This window comes from Acinonyx jubatus, chromosome A1, assembly GCF_027475565.1.
Source record: "Acinonyx jubatus isolate Ajub_Pintada_27869175 chromosome A1, VMU_Ajub_asm_v1.0, whole genome shotgun sequence".
NCBI lineage: Eukaryota > Metazoa > Chordata > Mammalia > Carnivora > Felidae > Acinonyx > Acinonyx jubatus.
Window position 1 is genome coordinate 222,555,640 of NC_069380.1, and position 22,579 is coordinate 222,578,218.

The 22,579-nt window shown below is 46.5% G+C and overlaps 1 protein-coding gene across 4 annotated transcripts in view; it reads left to right on the forward strand.

Moving 5' to 3' along the window:
* MYO10 (myosin X) overlaps positions 1-22,579 on the forward strand; it is a 225,388-nt gene that overhangs the window by 65,995 nt on the left and 136,814 nt on the right. The window contains exon 1 of one of the 4 annotated variants that reach the window (XM_053201957.1): positions 6,344-6,541. The exons of the other annotated variants lie outside the window; for them this stretch is intronic. The gene's annotated coding sequence lies outside the window, so the exon portion shown is untranslated. Of the gene's footprint in view, positions 1-6,343; positions 6,542-22,579 lie in introns of those variants that run through there. 4 annotated transcript variants of the gene reach the window in all.

Sequence of the window (22,579 nt, forward strand, 5' to 3'; positions counted from 1 at the left end):
GAGTTCGAGCCCTGCATTGGGCTCTGTGCTGATAGCTCAGAGCCTGGAGCCTGCTTCAGATTCTGTGTCTCCCTTTCTCTCTGCCCCTCCCCTGCTCACACACTCTCTCTTCTTCAAAAATAAATAAACGTTAAAAAAATTTTAAACTTGGTAGAACAGAAAAGTATAAAAGAAAATGAATGGCCAGCTGTATAAGCCCGCTTTTTATATGGTTCATAAGGGGTCACACAGGTAATATTTCCAAAAGTAAGGATGATATTTTACTGTAAAAAACACTTTAGATTTTCTCTTAGATACAATTTTTATTTCTTTTTGAGAGAGAGAGGAAGTGTGAGAACGTGTGTGGGCGGGGCAGAGAGAGAGGCGGGGAGAGAGAGAATCCCACGCCCCATGCTGTCAGCACAGAGCCCAATGTGGGCTCCATCGCACAAACCATGCGGTCATGACCTGAGCTGAAACCAAGAGCTGATGCTTAAGAGTCGCCCAGGTGTCCTTCTTAGATACTATTTCTAATTATGCTCTCACATCTGAAAGTGGGTACTTTTTTTTCAAAGTTCTGGGAAGACCGCAAGATCATTAAGGTTTAGAGAAATGGGTTCTACAGAAGCAGCCCAGGACGTGGGTTATACGGCATGAAGGAGGCCAGTAGGTTAGTGTAAGTGGATGGGATACTTACATTGATAGTGCAGACCAGCTCCTCTCTCCCACTGGGGAAAATGGATGTCAGCCCAGCTAGGAAAGCTGGTGGGGAGGGACATCCTGACCCGGAGGATGTCAAGGACAGCACGGAAGGACAGCAGAAGGGATGGCTGGCTTCCTTCGCCTTTGAGAATAGATAGTTGGCCTCTCATCTGTCTGGAAAAGGAAGAATGTAGGGATCTTAGAACCGAGGATTTCCAGGGATCGTTTCCTCCAGCCTCTTCTAAGCAGGTGACAGACGGTCACGAATATTTCCTTGCACAGGTGAGACTGTATCGTCGTCCCGACTCAGGAGCACAGCTGAGAATCCCTGTAGGTCGCCTTGACATTTGACGATGTCGTAGAAATGGAACAATTTTTAAAGAGAGAAGATGTAACTTTAAAAAGTGACCTGTGATACTGAATTCTGTTTGCAATGGAATTTTGAGATTCTCTCAGTGGTGTCTCAAACCATCCCCACTTTGTTTGTAGTCCTGCCCCCTGCCGGTCCCCCCAGGGACAGTTTACTGTTGTCCCTCAGCTACTCTCTAGGACTGCCTGGCAGAGGCTTTGGAGGAATTCCTGGAAGGGATGCCAGGGTTCCCACAGGTCATTTTACGCCAAGCATTTATTGAGTAATTTGGGGGAAGAAAGGGCGGAGCGGATCACGTCGTTCTGCTGGGTCATTTCGTGTGTTGAGTGGACGTGGCCCCGGATGCTTTGTCCAAGTCATCTGAGCGTGAAAACAAGCACGGTGGGCACAGAGGGCTTCCCTTGTATGGCTCAGGCCTCATTTCCCTCTGTGTGCTGTCTTCTGCTTGAGGGTAATGAGGGCCGGCCAGTCCCGGCCTGGAGAGTAACCCAGATGAACCGGAAGAGGCAAGGGGCTAACCAGCCGCCATCTGTCGGATTCATGGCTGGGTTTCACAAACCCGTTCAGAAATTGAATTAATGTCTGGAAGCCAGAGGCAAAAAGAAAAAAAAATAAATAAATTTTTGGCACCTGCTGCCCAGTAAACCATTGTGAGTGAATGCACTTAGGATAAAACTGAAAATAAGACCCAGTGAATGAGTTGATTTTCCCCGTGCGAAGGAGAAGAGAGCTGTTTCTTTACATCCAGTGTGAAGCCACTGTAGGTAATTGCTCAGTGACAGCACAGGTGTGACCTAGACTGTACTTCTCGTTACTTTGTGACTTTTTTTTTAAACCGATGCCCTCGAGTGTGTGGCTTTTTTAATGTGGTTGAAATTATTTAAGACTCTGTTCTTACAAGGTTTGTTCACTGTGTCTATATCTCCGTCTCCGTCCATCCATCCTGACCAATGATGAGCACATCTTTTCTGATTTCCTCAACCAAATTGAAGAATAGCATAGAAGTAATATGTTTATATGCAATATCACATGTTTGTATATTGATACTTAAAAGTTTGTTTTCTAAGTTGACATTATTTGGTTGGATCTTCCTGGTGCACCCAGTTCAGGAAATAAAAATCACCATCACTGTTCTGCAAATCTGAATAGTCTCAAAAAGGTCACTACCTCCCATGGTCCCTGTGAGCCCCCAAATGTGGTGTGGAGGTGCTGGACAAGCCTGACATTTATATCACTCTGTGTGGTTTGTAAAGTATTTTCATTGGATTGATCTTCTTTTGATCCTTATAACAAACGTGTCACCCAAATCTCTGATTTTTAAAATGTCATGTAAGAGGATCTTTATTACCACTTCTCTGTTGCATAGACAGAAGCGATTTTGGGGTCCATCAGTGTCTGGGACCTGACTTCCTGGTATAAAAGCTAGGTGGCTGGGGGTGAGATTCATTCCTAAGGGACCATCTCCTCTGGGTTTAAGGATGACTTTTCCTTAAAAAGTGTGAAACCATGCAGGGGTAAGAAAAAGGTCCCAGAACCTAACAGATACTTTTTCATTCTGTCCCTGCAAGACTTCAGGTTCAGTCCCAGGGTAGAAATAAAGTTTTTATGCTGTCTGCTGTTTTAATTAAAAGTCATTTTACATGGCAGGAAAAATCCAGGGTGAGTTGTTTTGTTTGTTTGTTTGTTTTACTTTGTCCCCTAACCCCAGCTTTTTTTAGAGCTTGTTTTAAGGTATCAGTGTTACTGTTAGGTTGTGCTTTCCTATAAATGCACAACCTTTTCCTCCTCTTTGTCCTTGCCGATGTATTTACTTTTTATGGTTCTAAGTAATGCCTATACCCAGTGTGGGGCTCGAACTCACAACCCCGAGATCAAGAGTTACACGCTCTGACTGAGCCAGCCTTCACCCCTCTAAAATTCTTAAAAAAAAAAAAAAAAAAAAAAAGTGAGCAGCTGGGAGTTGGAGTGTTGGGTTTAATGTCAGGTCAATATAAATAAGAAATAGCTGGGTGAATTGGTGGTGTTCTTTGATGAAAGTCCCTTTCCTGTGATTGTCGGGCTAGGCAGAAGGGCTAATACTCCAAGGGCTCTCTGTGTAGACCAATTAGTTTTTTACTCGCCTAAAAGCATCCCTCTTTGTCTGACAGAAATTCCAGGCCTCAAATTGCCGTTGGGATCAGACTTGCTGAATAAATAGTTTATATGTTCGTCTTCTCAGTTACTTTGTGTGAATAAAGTGTGAGCCATCTGGGCCCCTCTGTGCTTTTATCTCGCTGGCTCTGAAAGAGCCAACTCGGCTTTTGTTTTGAGGTCAAGGCAGATGGACAAGTCTACCATGTTGATTTCTTTGGTGTGGGTGGCATGGATCTTAGCTGCTTTGAGATGTTGAGAAGATTTCAAACCAAGCTGGGGAAGAACAACATAAATTGGTGGGTTGTTTTTTTTTTTTTTTCTTTCCATCGAAGTCTACTAATGCAAATATTGCATGAACAAGTGTCCTCTGGAATAAGTACATTTATTTAACACCATTTGGATGTTTCTCTAAATTTGTTGTTAATCTTAGGGTTTGGGGGTTTTTTTGTTTTTATTTTTTTATTTAAAAAAAAATTTTTTTTTAACGTTTATTCATTTTTGAGACAGAGAGAGACAGAGCATGAACGGGGGAGGGTCAGAGAGAGAGGGAGACACAGAATCAGAAACTGGCTCCAGGCTCCGAGCTGTCAGCACAGAGCCCGACGCGGGGCTCGAACTCACGGACCGCGAGATCATGACCTGAGCCGAAGTCGGACGCCCAACCGACTGAGCCACCCAGGCGCCCCTGGGGTTTTTTTTGTTTTGTTTTGTTTTTGCCAGATGTTTAACTTCTGTCTGGATCCCGCAGCGATGATTTGGTTTCAGCGTATATCAGAGAATGTCAGAACGTGAAATATTTTGGTGTTAATGTATTATGGGAAAGTCCCTCTTCCCAACCACAAAAATCTGCATCGGTCTCTAAATGTATCGTCCTGATTTGACCTTTTTCTTTGCCACCTTGTGCTCGTGTAGTTGTACTTTATTCTAGGGGCATGAAGACTGTGTCGTTAATACAAATTTGGTCATAACTGGCTTCTGTGTGAGTTTGTTGCTCTTAAGATTATGCCAGAAGCGGTCTTGTGAGTGTATTTTTAGGTACCTTTGGAAAAGCCATTTTGTTCAAAAGGTGGGTGGGGCCGGGGATAAAATCACTGTTGACCAGCAGTTTGCAGCTTGGGCCGTGGCAATCTGTAGATGCATGTAACGTGCGGATTATGGAGTGATGCTACTTTCAGTTATCAAAATGGGAGGAGAACAATGCTTTAAAAATAATTCATTCAAATAAAGACTGAAAGTGCTGCTTCTCTAGTTGCTATTATTTTAATCTTCCTAAGTGATACTCCTATTTCCAAATGTATTTGAAAAAACTTACATGCCCACGAGGGATGCCGGTGCCTTAGGCACAGCTCAAGAGGAGCCTTGATCTGTACCGTCCAGGACTTGTATTTAAACAACGTAACCAGCCATGGCAACTGGTTCCAGTAATGGTGGTGATGATCCTGAGATAGACACCAGCCTCTTGAGTTGTCTGCTGGTGAGACTGGTCCTTCTCTTCGTAGCCGATAGATATCAGCTACTAGTGTTTCTCAAAGACTTGACTAGTCCTAAATGGTGTCAGGAGAAGTAGGTGGGGGGGTTGGCTAACCCAAGTTTGGGAAAGGCTACGTTATTTTTCAGAAGTTTCAAAAGCACATTTAATCTTACTTTCTACAGTAATGTTTGTTTCCTTCCTTCCTTCCCTCCCTCCCTTCCTGCTTCCTCTTTTCCTTCTTGTCTTCTCCTGTCTTCTCCTCCCCTCCCCTCCCCTCCCCTCCCCTCTCCTGTTCTCTCTTTAGTCCCAAACACCAGAAGAAGCTATTGGTAAAATTAATGCCCATTAACAGGACTTCACTTTGAGAAATGCTGACCCAGATGTTGGTTCCTTTTTTGTGATCGCTACTTTCATTTGGGTTCTCATCAGCATTAATCAGCTAATAGCAACATTGTCTTTAGGAGATGAGTCCTGTGGAAGTACCATTTGGATGCCTTCCTATTTTAAAAAACCATTAAGGAGTGTGTTTGATTATTGTGTGTCCCTCTTCTTGGGCTCTGAGCTCCATGAGGGCGGAGGCCGGGTTTATTTTGTTCTACATCACCTTGGCACCTCCCAGGACACTGCCACTTAACAAGTGTTCAATAAATAGTGAGTGGATGAAGGAATGAAGACGAGCTGTGTTCTAGACTGTATACATTTCAAGTTCTGTCACCCTGCAACCTGTGTTGAGGGCAGTGGTTTATCTTAAGTAGTCTGAAGAGACGTATCTCCGCAATGAAATATGATTTTGGTGATAAAGACAACAGGGTCCCAGCTTGACTGCCACTGACTGAGGAACTCAGGACAGTTACATAACATTAATCGTCTGTTTTCTCACCTGTGACACGGTGACAGTTCTACCTTTCAGGGTTGGTTTGAGGAAAGGGGGGGTATATGAGGGTGCTTAGGGATGAGTCGGCATTGTGTATGCTTAGCACCTGTCACGTATTAGAAAGTGTCGTCCAGGGGCACCTGGGTGGCTCAGTCGGTTAAGCGGCCGACTTCGGCTCAGGTCATGATCTCACGGTCTGTGAGTTCGAGCCCCGCGTCGGGCTCTGTGCTGACAGCTCGGAGCCTGGAGCCCGTTTCGGATTCTGTGTCTCCCTCTCTCTGACCCTCCCCCATTCATGCTCTGTCTCTCTCTGTCTCAAAAATAAATAAACGTTAAAAAAATTTTTTTTTAAAAAAGAAAGTGTCGTCCCAAAGGCACGCCCTGTCCTTTAATGATTCCCCGCCTTTCAGTGCCAGCTGGCTCATTACAAACCTGTTGTGCCCACCCAGCTTCTCTCCATCCCGTTTTAGTTGCTTTGACAAAAAGAACTGAGAGTATGTCAGCATTGGGAGCTGGTGAGTGACACTTGGGCTGTTCCGTGATGACCAACATCTAAAAGAATTTTTTTATGGTCGTGGACTGTCGGGAGCCAGGTGTTAGCCTTTATGCTTGGGTGTGGGAGAGAAGGAAGAAAAGGGATCTGGCAGATTCGTTCTAGAACATACTGTCTCACACCCAGAAATGACTGCCACCCTTCAGTGGTTTCAAGGTGGTTTTCAGTGTTGCGAAAAAGCTTGGTGCGAGCCAGCCTTCATCCAAATCCTCTTTAGTCTTATGACACTTAAATGTAGTAATGTTATAATTAATTCTCCAGGAGCTTGTGTTTTTGTTTGGCCTCATTTCACGTTGACAATAAAAGCAACGATACAACCCAAGCACACAGTTGGCTACAATCGGTGCATCTGATGTCCCTCCTCACCTGGGTGCTGCAGCTCGGTGGTCCCCAGGCCTTCTGATTCCTGCCTCCAGAGATTCTAGACCGACATAGTTATCCTGTCTCTTACATTGTCAGGTAAGGGCATTGAATAACTCTTGCCATCATTTTAATTTTAAAAGACAGTGTCAACATTCGGAAAGTGGGGAAGACGTGATCTCGGAATAAAGGATAACTTTTTAAAGGGAGGAAATTAAGCTTTATGAAAAACTAGTTCCATTGTCTTTTTTTTTAATTATTTTTTTTAATGTTTATTTTTGAGAGAGAGAGTGCGAGTGGGGAAGGGGCAGAGAGAGAGAGAGAGAGAGAGAGGGAGAGAGTCGAAGCAGGCTCCAGGCTCTGAACTGTTAGCACAGAGCCCGATGCAGGGCTTGAACCTGTGAGCTGTGAGATCATGACCTGAGCTGAAGTCAGATGCTCAGCTGACTGAGCCATCCAGAGGTCCCTCATTCCTTTCGTTTAAGGACAAGGTTTGATTATTTTTATACAGCTCGTTAAGGCTTCAGTTACATGTTTTGGTAAGATAATTAAGACGGTTATATTCAAAAAAAGAAATACGTATCTGGAATCCCTCTGCTTCAGATAAAATCTTACTGGAAAGCTTACACGTTGTCCAGACTGCATAAGCCCCTTCGTGTCTTAACTGGGGTTTTTGTGACATTTTGAGTTTTGCAGACCTTGACTTAAAAACCGCCGAGAATGATCTAATCAGTATCACGCTGATTCTTAATGTTGCTATGACTTTCACCTTATTTCATAGTTGGGTTGGCCTACTTTTAAGGACAAAAATTAGAATACAGGGTGAAACTGAGAATTAGTGGTGGAATACAGGTTCTCTTGCTTTTCAAAAAACAAACAAAAAACCAACCAGCCATTTGGTTCTGGTAGGTTAATTTATTAGCGAAAAGATCAACTGAGTAAGATTTCTTGTTTGTTTTTTAATATCCCCCTTGCCATGCTTTCATAACTATGCATTTGCCCCTTTTGATTGTGAATATGGAGAAAGCAAAGAGCCAGTTAGTCAAGTTGCTGGAGAAAGTGTAGTGGGTCGTTGGATATACTCTCGATTTTCAGAAATCTTTGTTCTCTGTTCCACCTACCTCATCAAGGGGTGCTTTGAGAAGGAAAACAAAACAAATTATGTGGAAGTGAAAGGTCTGCGTGAATGTGTGCTGTGGGCCTGATCGCAGGGCAACGTGTTTCTTCTGTGATTTTCGTAAAGAATTCGGAGCCCGATGGATCAGCCTTGAGCTGGAAAAGGAATCGATCCTTCAGAGAAAAAGAAGTAGATAAAATTGTTTGGAAGAAAATCGTTTTCTGATAGTATGATTTGAAGGAATCGTTGTAAGGATGCCCAGGGGAAAGAAGGTGGAAACAGAAACAGCTCCCCAGGTTTAAAGAGGGGAGTAGGCAACAGAGAATAAGAGCGTGGACTGTGGATTGTGACTAGTTCAGAGGCCGATTCGACTGGAGACTTGGGCAAACCCACTTTTCCTGTCGTGCCCACTTTTTCCCTCTCGTGGGTCAGTCTTTTTGGTCTGTTGGGATGAAGTATAATAAAGCTCTATGGGTTCAGTATTTGAAGTTCTGGTGCAACCTTGTAATTATTATTTATCGGTGTCCTCGCTGAGCCTTCCCAGCCTAACCTGTGCAAACCAGTTTTGAAGCTGTTAGTGAGTTCAGAAGACCAGCAGGCTTTCTGGCTGAGTGTGAATGTCCAGTTGTCGTTGTCTGGGATGTTTTACTTTCTTTACAAAAGAAAATCTGTAATTTTACCCGTCGCTGTATATTTGATGTATTATCCGTAGCATGGATGCGGTTTTAAAATGCTGTTCCATTTTAATTTTGATTTTTAGCAATGGGTGGACAAGAGTGACTTTTAAAAATATTCAGGGGCGCCTGGGTGGCTCAGTCCATTAAACGTCTGACTCTTGATTTTGGCTCACGTCATGATCTCGTGATTTGTGAGATCGAGCCCTGCGTCAATCTCCATGCTGACAGCCTAGAGTCTGCTTGGGATATATATTTTCTCTCTCTCTCTCTCTCTCTCTCTCTTTCTCTCTCTCCCCCTCTCTCTCTCCTCCTGCCTCCCTCCCCTTCTCTCTCCTGCTTACACACACACGTGCTTTCTCAAAAAATAAACATTAAAAAAATATTTAAAAAACTAAAAAATGTATTTAAAACATTAGATAAGGGAGTCTTAGGACCTGTGGAAACAAATGACACAAGTATTTTGAACCCGGAAAGTATCGCACACACTGATTTGTCCGCAGGCCTATACTTCCGGCAGCAGCCTGGCATGCTCTGAGGGGCATTTTGGACTCCCAGCCCTGCCTGCTACGTACTAACCACAGGACCTTCGATAAGGACATTCTGGGTCCTAGTTTTCTTGTTCACAAATTCGGGATTAGAGTAGCACCTGCCCAGAGGGCTGATTGCCAGATGGAACATGGGCATCTGCCAGGTTATACAGATGAGAATTGGCAATAATTATATATACATATGTATATGCATATGTGTATAGAGATATTTGCGTATATGTGTATGTAGATGTGCACGTACAGGTTATAAGAATATTGTGAGTGGGTCATTGCCATAGCACTTTATTATTTTTTTTACATTTGTTTATTTTTGAGAGACAGAGCACGGGGGGGGGGGGGGGGGGGGAGGGGCAGAGAGGAGGGGAGACACAGAATCCGAAGCAGGCTCCAAGCTCTGAGCTGTCAGCACAGAGCCCGACGCGGGGCTCGAACCCACGAACCGTGACGTCATGACCTGAGCCGAAATCAAGAGTCAGACGCTTAACCATCTGAGCCCCCGAGGCGCCCCTGGCGGAGCACTTTCCAAGGTGAGGGTAGGTGTGGGGCACGTTTCTAACTGGAGCACGTGGAAGGTTTTGGGACACGGGAAGGTGGGTGCTGAACCAGGCCAGCTGGGCGTGGTGTCAGCTGGCTGCCAAGGCGGCAGGGAAGGGCCTTGTGGCTGTGTGGCCATGGGCTCGGGGCTGAGAGCACAGAGGTCATGGGAGGAAGCAGGGCGAGCAGAACCAGAAGCCACAGCAGGCTTGTTCAAGGAGACAAGCCTTTGACAGTTTCACGATTGAGCCAGTGGGCTAAATCACATCAAGCCGTGCTTGCTTCTCTTGGCCTGTGCTTCTCGGTCCCCTGCACCTGTGCATCGTAACCACCCTCTCTGATGCTCCAACAGCCCTGTGACCGGGAGTGGGAGGTGTTTGTGCAGCCTTGGGATAGATTAGGAAGGTTCCAAAAAGTGGACCTGTCCGCGTCCGGTCGCATCACTAAAGTGTCAGGACCATCGTGAGGAGGTGATTTCCCTGGTGAACTTGGTCTGCCCCTGCACCTTTAGTGCGGCACCTTTTAAAGGTACTTTCAGGATCCATTTCTGCCTCTTCCCTTCCCTGGATCTCCGCTCCCTCTCTTGACTGTATCTTCTCAGCCTCTTGCACAGTGCCCAGGCCTGGCGTCAGTACGTTTTGAACAAAAGAGCTCTTGGCAAGAGGCAGGCAGGCCGACTTAAACCCCCCCAGCTCGGTCAGCGCACACATCAGAAAGTACATGCATTTAAACTCCGACAGGTATGGGGACACGTTTTCTAAAGTGTGCACGTACGTGTGAAGGGTTTCCTATGAGGGTCTCTGGCCGAGGGCTGACCGTATACTGTGAAACCAAGAATATACTTGCCGCCTGACTTTCTGTTTGTTATGTAATCCTACCCCTACTGCTAACGATACTCCCGAAAGATTTGTCTCCCAGCTTCTGTGATTGAGGCCTGTTTGTGTAGTTATCAGATACTGTGCTAATCTCAGCAGGAAGTCTCATGGCTGTGCCTAGTTGTGGCCTCATGTGTGCCTCATGTTTAGGGAAAAACAAAAAACAACAAAACTCCCAAGGCCCCGAGCCTGGAATAAGGAGGCCAGGACAAAGAGATCATCGACTTTATTCTTAGACACACTTTCAAAAAAGCTTATTAATGAGAAACAGTTTGCAGGAAGAGTTGGCGTAGAAGTCAGCTTCCATTGTTAAGAGTTCAAATAGAACGTGGCTTTGTTGAAGGGCAGCCTGAATTCGTTATTAGTGTCTCAGACCACAAAACCTCCTCCAGTTTGACGGTCCGTGGAGCTCATGAGACACAGCTATCCTTTCTACCTGGGAGAAAGTTGAAAAATTAGCATCGTTCAAATGAAAGTTAACTTCCGGCCCCGCTGTCTCCTGCTTGCCTGTGCGTGATTTAAAAGGTATTTTCAGGGGCGCCTGGGGGCTCAGTCGGTTGAGCGTCCAACTTCGGCTCAGGTCATGATCTCACAGTCTGTGAGTTCAAGCCCCACGTCAGGCTCTGTGCTGACAGCTTGGAGCATGGAGCCTGCTTCGGATTCTGTGTCTCCCTCTCTCTCAGACCCTCCCCCATTCGTGCTCTGTCTCTCTCTGTCAAAAATAAATAAACATTGAAAAAAAATTTTTTTAAATATTCTATAGATTCTTCCTTGTGCGCTGATAGTCCTTGAATTCAGATCCACATCTGTTCATGCTGGCTGTTTCATGGGACCCATTGCCTGCATTCGCTTTCCCCACCCGGTCACACAGGGGTAGGTACATAAGTATAGTATTGGGAGTAATAACGGCATCTGTTAAGCATGGCTGGGGTACCACACCACGCTCTTTCTAACCATGGTCTCATTGTCCTATGAGGCTTCTGCTCAAATTACCTAGTGTTGTCTCAGGCAGGGGCTGTAGCAAGGGCTCTCAGATTGTCCTCCGGAGGGGAGACTATGATCTCAGATGCTGTCTAGTGGTTCCTGGTTGTCACCAACCCCACTGTCATCTGAGCTGATTTGCCAAGACCCAGTTCACTGGCCCCACCCTGGACCTCTACCCATCAGAACCACTGGAGGTGGGGGCCCAGGTGACAGCGTCTTCTGGTAATTCTTCACATCCTCCACACAGCTGGAGGATGAGGATGACCCCCCAGGTCTAGCTTCAGCCTGGCCTTTGTTCTAGGTCTTACACACCGACCCAGGCTCCTTCTTCTGGGGCCGTGCACAGCGCTCTGCATTTCTAACTAGGTATTCAGGGAAATGGCAGAACCCAGTTCAGAAAGCAAGGCGATGGGGTGCCAGCCTGGCTCATTTGACAGAACGTGTGCCCCCCGATCTTGGGGCTGTGAGTTCAAGCCCCACCTTGGGTGTAGAGAGTACTTACAAATAAAAATGTTTATGAAAGAATGAAAAAACGGAAAAGCAGAATAACAGTGCTGATTCTAAGTCACAATGACCGTCACACTAAAACGCCTTATGGGAGAATTAAATGTCACTTCTCAGCTTTCCCGGGACACACTGCCACCCACCGAGGTAGTCACAGTGCCGATGTAGGAAATTTACCATGTGACTTTCAGTCTGGGTTGCTTACCGGTCTGTACGTTCTGGGGGAAGGATGTTTCTTGTAAAAACCCATTGATCACATGGCTGTTGCTAGATGCTCTCACACTTACTGGTTTTGAAGCAGCGAATTTTTTAAAACAAGGATGAATCCCAAACAGGGGTTCTTAGTTTGAGAGTTAATCCGAAATTGTAGAATTCTCTGCAGACTATCAAAGTTCCTGGGAGTTCTGGTTTTGCCTCATTTCTGCCTGAGTCAGTACTGTATTTGAGAGAAAAATGGAGCCAAATGCACCAGTTGATTCCTTAACATTCACAGTCCTGGTGGAGAGATGGAAAACACCTTGTCGTAGAAAGTTGTACGGAGAGATCTGTTAACGTAGCTCTTAAATTCTCGGTAAACTCGATTTAATGACTTTTGAGGGCTTTAGTAAGTGTTAATAGCGTACCTAGTAATTGCAGACAGATCCTTTTCCATCTTACAGAAAATACTCCCACAGACTTAAAAAAATATATATCTTATTCTCAGGTCCCTTGCAAGCGAAGAAATTGGATCTCTTGCCTGGCACCTTTTTGCCGGACTTCACGTAAACGTGCCGGCAAAGTTGTGGAAAGTGACAAGACCGCTGGGGAGATAGAAAGGAAGCCTATAGCAATGGGCATCCACCTGGCATTATGAATACCCACCGTTCTCTGCACCTGTCTCTCGATGTCACGGGACATTGCACTTAGAACAGGAAATGGTAGCTGACTGCCATGACTTTGTGCCCAGGCAATGCCAGGACGGCAGCCACGTGCACAGATTTGCCCTTGTAGGAGATGCCAGCCTGACTTATTATGCAGCCCGGTGCTCAGGACCCCTTTACTCTGCCAAAAGGATTCTATTTTTCGCTTATTGTTAATGAAACAGAATGTGGTGTTTCGAGATATCCCAGTCATCTGAAATAATGCCTAATAAAGTGATTTCAAGCACAGGCCTCTAAGACAGACTTAGCGAATGATTGCTGGTGACTTCACAAGACTTCTGAGTTTTCCACCTAAACCCCAGGTGTAGCTTTGCGTGCCTGTGTTTGCCTGATTTCGTTACGCTGGAGATGCCCATGCTCTGTGCATCCCAGTGTCTTCCAGCCGGGGGCATTATAGCATTTGGAGATGTGCGGGGTTCTGTCCCCTGGTCACTGAAACTGAGGCCAGACATTTCAGGGTCAGGGTCTGGGCACTAAATACCTGCCCATGAATGATAAAGAACTCTCCCGGCCGAACGCCACAAGTGCGCTTTACCTTGAACCGGGCGCTCGTGTGAGACCCCTGGGTTAGTGTTGCAGGTTTTTTTGTTTATTTTTGCGAGAGAGTGAGAGAGACCGAACACAAGTTGGGGAGGGGCAGAGAGAGGAGACACAGAATCCAAAGCAGGCTCCAGACTCCGAGCTGTCAGCACAGAACTGATGCGGGGCTCGAACTCATGGACGGCGAGATCATGACCTGAGCCAAAGTCGGACGCTTAACCGCCTGAGCCACCCAGGCGCCCCAGTGTTGAAGTTCTTTACCCAAGTAGCGTAAAACCAGGAAGGGTTGGACTGGTGGCAAGATGGCAAACACATCCATGGAGCAGGGCAGTAGGGGAACAGGGGGGTGAGGGGAAGGCACAGCCAGAGTGTAGGGAGCACAGGGTCAGTGAGCAGGCTGGTCTGAGCCGAAGGAGACTTGGGCATCCTCAGCCTAATCCTTTGAGCGCTCACTCAGCCATCTCCCCTGCTCCTGGCCTTCTCTTCTCCAGAATGCCTTGTGGTCAGCCCAGGGCTCCTGGTTTTTGCAGGGTGGGTCCACTTGTGTGCAGGCTGACCATCCTCGTTCCAGAAATGCTCGTTTCACCCCATTTCTGCCTGTGGTTCCATCATACCCCTTTGGTGCCTGCCTTTTAATCAGCAGGGTGGTGGTCGGCAGGATGTCTGAGGGGGTTCCAGCGGGTGACATTCAGTATTGGAGGTGGGCCCGGCACACAGCGAGGGGGAGGCTCCTGTGTCTTCCTCTGCCATCTTCTGGGCCAAGTGCCCAATTCAAGTATTTGTTCAAGACGAAGCAAAACAACTTTTTGTTGTTGGTTTTGAGAGAGGCAGAAAGAGAGAGTGCTTGCAGGGGAGGGACAGGAGGAGAAGAGGAGAGAATCTTAGCCTTCATGTTCAGTGTGGAGCCCCATACAGGGCTCGATCTCAAGACCGTGAGATCACGACCTGAGCCTGTATCAGGAGTTGGACACTTAACCGACCGAGCCGCCCAGGCACCCCCCACCCTCCGCAAAACAGCTTTATTAAGATATAATTCACGCCCCATAGGATTCACCCATTTAAAGTGCACAGTTCAGGGATTTTTAGTATATTCAGAGTTGTGCAGTCATCACCACGGTCCATTTTAGAACATCTTATCGCCTCAAACCCATGAGCGGTCACTCCCCAACTCCCCCCACCCACCCCCCAAGCCCTGACAACCACTCATCTACTTTCTGTCTCCAAATTTGCTTATTCCGGACAGCGATATAAATGGAATCCTGCAACACGTGGTATTCTCTGTCTGACCCTGTTCTGACTTTGGCGTAATGCTTTCAGGGTCCACCCGCGTTGTGGCGTACTATATTCCTTTTTCGGAATTATCTTCCATTGTACAGGCATGCCTCGTGGCCTTCATCTGTTCATCTGTCAGTGGGCATTTGGGTTGTTTGCACTTTTGGACAAATAGAAATAATGCTGTCCGCATTCGTGTACAGCCTTTTGCCTGGACTTGATTTAACCTCTCTTCGGTGTACATCTAGGAGTGGAATTGCCGGCACGTATGGTAGCGTTAGGTTTCCCCTTGGAGGGAGCTGCCAGACTGCTTCCCAAAGCAGCTGCATCATTTTCCATTCTGTTGGGCATTTCTTTGACTCCCGTCCTCTCGATGGTAGCCTGTGTTACTAGCTATCGAGGGAGTAAGCTAGCATTAAGAAATCACTTAAAAATAGAGAGAGCGATAAGAATGTGGATGAATTCGTTTCTAACGCAAATCTTCGGAGAGAGGGAGCGGACTACTCTGAGTTTGATGCAGCCTTCTAGGTTTTTGGACACCCGCAAGGTGGGCGGCCGTCCCCTGGTACATTTCCATCATCACGTTCTTTATCAGTCTGCTCGTGGCGTGTGCGTGGGGTCGCTCAGTTGCTGGTTTCCGTCTTTTCCAGGATCTTTGATCTTTGTCCCTGGAAAGCAGATGGAGGCGGAACAACATTGGTAGCTGATGCCTGAGGGCAGGTGTGGGTGTGAGAGTTTGGACGTGAAAGTGGGGAGTGAAGCTTATAGTGTTGGGTCTACACCCCGGGAGGAGGAGCTGCTCTCTGGTGGGAATAGGGACCATGTGGTGGTGGCAGAGACGCTGTAGGGGCCCCTTTGTCTTTATACTGCGTTTTGACTCTGTCACATTCTAAAGTCGAAATTTGAAGGGAGGCAGGCTTATCCTAAGGATGTCGATCACCGGAAAAGAAGGCTCTCCTAACTCCCTTTTTGGGAAAGCTAACAGGAGGAGGATGATATTGACAAAAACATGGCCATGTTTCTCCTCGTGACCTCGGCTCTCAAGATTAAGATTCCAACCAGATTCCCATAAGTTTCTAAAGCTTGGTGACTCTGGCTTTTAGGTATCTGGGCCAGATTTCCAGCAGAAGGCATGGCGGGCTTTTATGTCCTTTGCGTTCATAGACATTTGCGGAGAAACAATTTCTTGCTGGCACCTTTTTAGGGAAAGACCAGCAGTATTTTTTTTAGCCCCCTTACTTTGCTCATGGTCCGTATCCTAGGAAGAATATCTTAGTGCTTTGTGTTTCATTTTTCATTAAATATAATTTTGTAAAGAGATCTTTTCTGTCTTCACTTAGTAGCCTATTATTTTTTCCAGTCTGTTGTCTTTCAGGCCTTCTGCCTCTTTTTCATCCGTCCAGTAGTTCCAATAGAGTTCTCTGCCATTTCTAGAGATTTTCTTGGCAGGGGGGTGGGGGTAAGGGGTTGGCCCACAGGGGAAGTGGGGGAGCTCTTCCATGTTCTGATCTGTTGTGCTGTGTTTCTGGCCTTTCCTATTAGCTGGGTGGTGTTTTCTCCTACTTCTTGGACCGTAGGTTCGGGTCCAGCAGACTTCTTTGTACATATGTAGCCAAACTGACTTCTGGCTTCAATCGGGAGTCATTCTGAATCTGGGTTTGTTCACTGCATTCATAAATAACTTGAGTCTCTTCTTATTTGACACTTGGAAATGAGTGGCATGCAAAACACATAATGCTTAAAGTTAAGATTTATAAAAATTATTTAGGCTCTTTTTGAACTCTGAGATGGACACATACTTGGCTCAAAGACCAAGTCTTTTCTCATTTCACTTAAGAACAGCCAAGGAATTACTGTCGTTCAGCTTAAGGCTGTTTCAAAGCAGCCAGTGAATGGAAAACGATGATTTACAGCTCAGCCTTTGGAGTTCGGTTTTAGATGACCAGTGCAGGGTGCTAAGTATATGATCTCAGCACCATGGAAGGAAGCTGGTGCTCATCACTTTGGCAGACAGTTGGTAGGCAGCTACTGGTGCCAGATGTTTGACGAGGCAAGGAGGACTCAGACGTCTTCGCGAGATACAGCCCAGGTCCTCACGGACTGGTCCAGTATGAGGACGATAGTGCATCCATGACTACTGTGGCATCCCCATTTGGTCTCGCCCTCCTCCCCACCAGCCCACCTACAGCCGCAGATCTTCATCATGGGGCCCCAGGAAATCACCGCTTCCACACCGAGGCCTGAAAGTTCCGCCAGTCCTGGTCCCTCGGCAGAGATAAGACAGAGGGTAAGATAGCGTAGTGTGGTTAAGTGACAGGAGAGGTTCTGTCCAAGGTGCTGTGGGAAAGAAGGGCACTCCAGCCAGGCTGGGCATGGTGGTGGAGGCTTGGAAGACGGGTCATCTGGAGGAATGCAGGACGGATCCCAGGACAGTTCATGGAGTATGGAACATGGTGAGGGGTTGGAAAGAGGGCGGGAAACTCTAAGTCAGTCTGTAATCCTGGAGTCAGTTTGGTAGGAGCAGTAGCGGGGGCCCCTCAGGAAAGCATTGTAGGGAATCCACCCACATAAGGAGATTTTTCTTCATCTTGGAAGTGACTGGGAACAAATTGTGAGAATTCCAATCAATGCATGTCACTGGTAATAGTAACACGGCTAACGGTGAAATACTTGAGTTGCTTGCTCAGTACCAAGAGCTGTGCTAAATTCCTTATGTGCATTATCTTACTCTGATCTCACTACCACTCTGACGTGTAGGTATTATCATCCTTATTTTATAGATGATGAAACTGAGGGCTAGCATGTGGCGTAACCGGAGAAGGTTAAGATTGCTTAGCTGATGGGAAGCAGACTGGGTTCAAAGCCCTCTAGGTCTGTGCTGTTCAGGCTTGTATGGAATCCGCTAAAAGATCCTAGTTGGTCCCAGTTTGGGAAACAGCAGTGTAAGAAACCAAAATTTTATCTCTGAAAATTTCTTTGAATTCAAAGTTATCACGGCCAAGAAAACTTATCTTTAAAACTAGTAGAAAACGTTTTTAGTCATTAAAATTAAAATTCAACGTTAAAAAAATGTTTCTTGGACTCTAATTTGAGGACCATTGGATTCACTCCATGAGACACCGGAGGCAGAGGAACTTATTAGGAAGTAGTTGTAGGGGTTGGATGAAAAATGTGAGGCAGGCAGAGGAAGAGGAGAGCAGATGGGTTCTGGACAGTGTTGATCATCTGACCTAGGACTTGCAGAGAAGACATGGTCAGCAGTAGGGAGGGGTTTTGAGGTTGACTCCAATTTCTAGCTTGGGCAGCAGGTGCCAAAGGTGTCATTCTTGAGGAAGAGATGAGGGTAAGTTGTGGAGGTCTGTGTGTGTGTGTGTGTGTGTGTGTGTGTGTGTGTGTGTGTAGAGGTGCTTTTGAAACGTCAAAATGGTTTGGAATTCTAGGAATGGAGCTTCGATACCAGAATTCAAGTTCATGCTATCAGTGTCTGGGCTTCAGACTTGCAAGAGAGGGACCAAAAGGAACACACAAAATTAGAACAAGGATCAGGACGTTAGGACCAGGAGTAAGGAGCCTCAGAAGCAAAAGCTGGTGGACCAGTTGTCTCAGGAGCATGGGACCAAGAACCTGGGGTCTGTAGGCTTTTGTCCCATACCTGCCTCTTGCTTTGTGGTTTCTCTGGGCTGAAACTTATGCTTATTACAAGTGGATTAGAGGAGAAGCCCCTATATTCCTTCTAATTGCTGGTGACTCTTGGGAGGGTATTATTTCATTTCGTTTTTGTTATTTGGGGAAAATAGCTCTATAATAGTCACTGTTTAAATTAATTGAATCAGTTATATGTATCCAGATATGTTCACTGATAGTGATTTTTGATTGGGCTGATTTTTTGAAAAAACTTTTTTAAATGTTTAGTTTTGAAAGAGAGAGAGAGAAACAGAGCACAAGCAGGGGAGGGGCCGAGAGAGAGGGAGACACAGAATCTGAAGCAGGCTCCAGGCTCTGAGCTGTCAGCACAGAGCCCAACTCGGGGCTCGAACTCACGAACCGTGAGATCATGGCCTGGGCTGAAGTTGTATGCTTAACCAACTGAACCACCTGGGTGCCCCTGGACTGATTTGTTTTTTTTTTAGGCTAGAAATGTTTTAAACTTTTAGCAAATAGGAAAAGAGTGATAGAAAAGTATAAAAAACAAAGTGAAAAACCCCTACAAGCTTGTGATCCATTATTGGAGTTCTGATATATTTTCAGCCTTTTTGGACATATTTTTATACTTTTTGGTAATGAAACTTTTTGTTTTGAGATCACCGTAGCTCCACATGCATTTGTGAGCAATAATACAGAATGATTCCATATACCCTTTACCTACTCTTTCTCGATGATAGCATCTTGCAAAACTCAAGCACAATAGCGCAATCAGGGTCTTGACGTAGAGTCGAGATGCAGAACCTTTCCATCAACGCTGGGACCCAGCATGTGGCCCCTTTGTAGCTACACCCATTACCCTCTTGCCCCCACTCCCTTCATAACTTGTGGCAACCACCAATTTGCCCTTCATTCTCTATAATTTTGTCATTTCAAGAATATTCTGTAAGTGGGATCGTAGCCGGTGTAACCTTCTGGGACTGGCTTTTTCAGCTTTTGCCTTTTACACAAAAAGCTGCTATGAATGCTTGTGTGCATGTTTTTGTGCAAATGTAAGTTTTCACTTATATAGAAGGAATGCCCAAGAATACAGTTGCTTGTGTGTGTGTGTATCTGTGGGCACAGAGTTGCTGGTGTGTGTGTGTGTGTGTGTGTGTGTGTGTGTATCTATGTGCATGCATTTAAAAAAATAAACATAGGATTATATTATGTGTGTGCCTAGTATAATTTTGTCATAAATCAAGTTAGTATGATTGTAATGAAAAAATATTTGGGGCGCCTGGGTGGCCTAGTTGGGTCAGTGGCTGACTTCAGCTCAGGTCATGATCTCATAGTTCATGGGTTCGAGCCCTGCATTGGGCTCTCTACTGTCAGCATAGAGCCTGCTATGGATCCTCTGTCTGCCCCCGCCCCCCCCCCCCCCGCACCCTTCCCCTGCTTTAGCGTGCACCCGCTCTCTCTCTTTCTCTCTGTCTCAAAAATAACATCAAACATCAAAAAAATTTGTATAAAGCCATCTTTTTCTTTCTAAATTCTTCAAACATGGAAAGACTGGCTTAAGGGGCATGACCATCTTGTGATATATACAAGAGAGCTTTCAAGACACTTCCTAGCACAGCTTAGGACCAAGTGTAATTTTTTTTCAGGCAGATTTTCCTAAAATTTCTTTTATGAATAAAAAGCAACACAGTTTCACATTTAAAAGAAATCTGTCCATAATTCTGTAAAATCGCCATTCCTAAATGTTGCCTATAAGTTCCGATTTCTTCTTTTCCATTTAATTTCCTTAACTAGCAAGTACTAGTATGTTCTTTAATGTGTGTGAGCGTGATAGTCATTCCTCCCGACTCTGCCAACTCACTATAACAGTTAACTTTTTTCTCTCAAGTTCACCAGCAGAGATCAGGGCCAGGGCATCACCTAGACCTTCCAGGCTGGGGGCAGCTGCCCATGCGGACGAGGTAGTTGATTTTGCACCGCTCATCGTGTGGTAGGGCTCTGCTTCTCCACTGGCCGATGTCCTGTCCACAGGTTAGCTTCCTGCTGTTTTACACTTCTCAGATGCTTAAATTTATTTTATTTTTGAGAGAGAGAGAGAGTGTGTGTGTGCAAGCAAGCGGGGGAGGGACAGAGAGAGGAGGAGGACAGAGCCTCTGCACTGACAGTAGAGAGCCTGAAGTGGGGCTCGAGCTCGTGAACCGTGAGATCATGACCTGAGCTGTAGTCCGACGCTCACCTGACTGAGCCACCTAGATGCCATGAGACTACTCAGATTCATAATCTTCTTGGTCTGCCTGTGAAGTCTCGAGTATCCTCAGAAAGACTCATGCTCAGTGACCCGCCAAAGCTTCCTGTCCTTGTTGCGTTGTGTGTATCATTGCTGATGCTTTTGGTCGTGTGTTATTTGTGCACAGGAAGGCAGGAAGAAACCTCCAATTTTTATTTAAGTTTGTTTGTTTATTTTGAGGGGAGGGGGAGAGAATCCCAAGCAGGCTCCATACCGTCAGCCCAGAGCCCCACGGAGGGCTCGATCTCACAAACAGTGAGATCCTGAGCTGAGCCTAGATGGTGAGTCAAATGCTTGGGACACCTGGGTGGCTCAGTCAGCTAAGCGTCCGACTTCAGCTCAGGTCATGATCCCTCAGTCTGTGAGTTCGAGCCCCGCATCCGGCTCTGTGCTGACAGCTCGGAGCCTGGAGCCTGCTTCGGATTCTGGGTCTCCCTTTCTCTCTGCCCCTTCCCCACTCATGCTCTGTCTTTCTCTCTCAAGAATAAACGTTAAAAAAAAAAAAAAAAAAAAAGACACTTAACCGACTGAGCCACCTAGGCGCCTGGAAACTCTCCAATTAAAAAAGTGTTTTTTTAATTTTGTTTTAGCGAGGGAGAGCATGCGCCTGAGGAGGGGAGGAGGGACAGAGAGGGAGAGAAGGACACTCCTAAGCAGGCTCCACTGGCAGCAGAGGCTTGATCTCACAACCCTGAGGTCATGACCTGAGCCAAAATCAAGAATCTGGTGCTTAACCAACTGAGCCCCCCAGGCGCCCCAGGAAGAAACCCTCCACTCTGGGGACAACACTGATTGTAGTGATTACGCCTGAAGTGATTTAGGCATCGCTTTCCTGCGGGGTTTCTGGAAAGTTGGACTCATTGAATTACATTTTGTAGTGAGCTCTCTTCTCTGTTTCCCTAGAAGAGCGATCGCGGGGTCGTGTTTGACATCAGCTGTCTGTGATGATGAATAATAAGTGGAGACGTGTCAACCCCCACCTCAGGTCAGAGGCCAAGCGTCACTGCAGGGCACAGGAGGCCCCCCACACCCTGCCCCCATCACGCCCCGCTCCGCGGGTGCCCTGCACTGTCTTGCCTTTGTCTCTGCTCTTCCCGGCCGCGGTCTGTCCCACGTGGCTGGTCCCCACCATACCCCGGGAATTTCCTCTGCGCTGGCCCCCACCACATGGTGGAAATTTTTCTCATTTCTTGGTGATCGGGAGACTCTTTGAACGACAGGCCATTTATTGTATTCCCAGGGTCACCCTTGTTTTCCCAGGGGCCAGCTCACAGCCTGCCACAGATGGCAACCGAGGGAACTAGAAATGGTAAAGAAGTGAAACATAGCGGAATAAATGCCCAGGGTTCACAGCCAGTTAGTGGCAGAGCTGGAATGCAAAATGCTATCTCTGAACTGGTGACCCCCCCAGGTCTGACTGCACCGTGTGTGCTTTTCCACAGTCCCAAGGAATCAAATGCTAGCTGTGCTGTGTGCCTTTGGGCAAGTTCCCTAGCTTCTCTGATCCTCTGTGAACTCATCCTCCAAAAGACTGAGCAACAGTGTGGCCTCCTCTGCCTCGGATCACATGAGGGAATATCCTCAGTGTGCCTGGTGCACACGGCCGGCTGTCACTGGGTGCCCTGTGCCTGTGCCCAACCTTTTCCCTTACGCTGGTTTTGACCCAGATGCCATGCACCCTGTGGCGTCAGGCACTGAAAACTTGATGACAATTTAAATGGCTTAATCAGTGGCGCCTGGGTGGCTCAGTCAATTTAGTGTCTGACTCCCGATTTTGGCTCAGGTCATGATCTCATGGTTTATGGGTTCAAGCCCTGCATCACCCAGCATCTAACCAGTGCAGAGCCTGCTGGGGATTCTCTGTCTCCTTCTCCCTCTGCCCCTCCCTCGCTCACTCTTTCTCTCTCAAAATAAATCACCTGAACATTTAAAACATGGCTTCATCTCACAAACTATTTGAATCTCTGAAGAAGAAAATCTCAATCTTTCTTTTATCTGTATTTAGTCGTCAGGTATCCGGAAGCTCACCCAGGGCAGATTCTAGTCACCAAACCCTTACGTAAAGATGATTTTCACCCCCTGTGCCATGTCACTAAAATGCTAAGTCTCTGACGAATGGGAGCTGAACGCAAGGGACCGTGGCCATTTCCTCCCTGCACTCTGTGAGAGTACTTCTACTTTTGATGAGATTTCTGTGGAACTTTCTAGTGGACTTTACATTTTTGTGCCCCGTCTAC